Consider the following 2306-nt stretch of genomic DNA (forward strand, 5'->3'; position numbering starts at 1 on the left):
TGTGTGTGTGTGTGTATGTGTGTATATACGTGTTTATATATATATATATATATATATGTGTGTGTGTGTGTGTGTGTGTGTGTGTGTGTATATATATATATATATATATATATATGAACAATTGTATATGTAATGTAATTGTATATCAATGAAACTGTATTTGCATGTGTATTCTCATTTCCACCTTATGCTGTGCTGTCTCTACTCCTGCACCATCATCCTATAACCTCCTCTTCTCATTTGTTCAAAGTGTAGTCGTACTAGTAATTCCATTAGTTGTTTTTTTTAACGCAGAGTGCATATCTATCTGTCTCGCTCTCTTCTCATAATACTTTAATCCTCATAATTTAATTATATCCCATTTGATGGGTCTTTGATGGATCTCTCTGCCGTCAAATCCTAAATTTTCACCCTTGTTTCTTACAAGCACACCAGCATAGATCCTTACCTCTCGCACAACTCCTTTTGCTTGACAATCTTTCTTTTCACTTAGTTATTCTCTCAGCTATAGTTTTGTTCATAATTATCTCGCTCAGTTGATGACCCAAAGCAACTACACGTCATATTTGATAATGCATAAATAAATTTTACCAACTCCTGAAATCATATTGATTTATATTTCTTGGCGAATATCATCAACATTCTCATTAAAACATGAAGTAAGAATGCAGTAGGAGGAAGATGAAGTAAGGTAAGGCACAAAGGTACCTCCCAATAAAATCTCAGATTGGAAAAAAGATGATTACGGTAACTACTCTTAGAAGAGTATCGGGAACAAATGTCTGAATGTTACCGCGTTCACTTAAGTTTGTCTACAACTTAATAGTCAAAGCGTCCTAAAGAGCAATGAATGAGTTTTGATACAAATCAAACAGAATACTAAAAATAAATGATCTAATAGGAAAAATAGCACTGATATTTCAGTTTATATTGCTTAAATTTACAGATATAAACTGCCAAGTGATTAACAAAAAGAAGAAATATATAATTTCAATTCTTCTCAACGAGTGAATTAATCAATTGTCAAATTAATGAGCTAATCAGTTAATACACAACCAGTCATTTGCTTAAAACTCATGGGTCAGAAGGTATATTAATAAGGAGTTTGTAATACAGAGTGCGATTAATATAATTTAAGACTCGCTGGCGAATAAACAAAAGAAACCCGTGTCAAGAGTTACTAATATAGCAACTTCAATCACAAAATTGAAGTAAAATTAATTATAAAGCCAAATAAATTCAGTAATAGTGGATTGAAGATTAGATTATCCGTTATACAAGTACAAAGTATTATAATTCCACCAGTTAAAAGGAAGAGCTAAGGGCACATTCCGATGAGATAACAAACTTTATTTGCGGTTTAAATAAAGAAATTGCATAATGATACTAACAAGCAGCGAATAATAGAGGATCATCAAATTACAATAATAGGAATAAAAAGGATAACCATTTCGTCTTACATTATGAACGAAGGAAATAAGATGAAATGAAAAGAAAGTAATGAATGGGTGTAATTAAAGGCTAACACAACTATAAGGTTGTCTGATTAGTTAAAGAACTAAAGTACTCGAGGTATAGTGTATAAATATGTATATAGAGTTAGATTTAGGAAAATGAAAATAAAAAAAAATCCGCTATATTGAATAGTAAGGGGGGATGCAAGCAGATAAGGAATGTAAATTGATACCTACATCTCAAATGTGAGATTGAAGGTTCAGAGATTGCAACTGGCAAGCCCCGAACGCAGGAAATAATAAAAAATCATATGACCGGTTATTGGTTAGGGCAGGGGTTTTCAAACTTTTTGACTTGCGGACCCCTTTATATTTCAGGCTTTACCTTAGGGACCCCCTTATAAACGCTTATGGAATTTATACATAAATATTTGCTTAAGATAACATATATTTTTACATTTATTTATTTAACAGTATTTAACAAATAGGTTTACTGTCAATTAAAAAATTTCGAATAAAAAACATATATAAAATCAAATTGCCCATAAAAAGTATTTGCTGTCTACGGACCCCTGTTTTGTCCTTGCGGACCCCCTGTGGTCCGTGGACCACAGTTTGAAAACCCCTGGTTTAGGGAACAACTTAAAACTCATATTAAAATTATAGAATATATAAATGAAAATAAAAAAAAATCCGCTATATTGAATAGTAAGGGGGGATGCAAGCAGATAAGGAATGTAAATTGATACCTACATCTCAAATGTGAGATTGAAGGTTCAGAGATTGCAACTGGCAAGCCCCGAACGCAGGAAATAATAAAAAATCATATGACCGGTTATTGGTTAGGGCAGG

Source organism: Octopus bimaculoides, chromosome 2 (genome assembly GCF_001194135.2).
Source record: "Octopus bimaculoides isolate UCB-OBI-ISO-001 chromosome 2, ASM119413v2, whole genome shotgun sequence".
Classification (NCBI taxonomy): domain Eukaryota; kingdom Metazoa; phylum Mollusca; class Cephalopoda; order Octopoda; family Octopodidae; genus Octopus; species Octopus bimaculoides.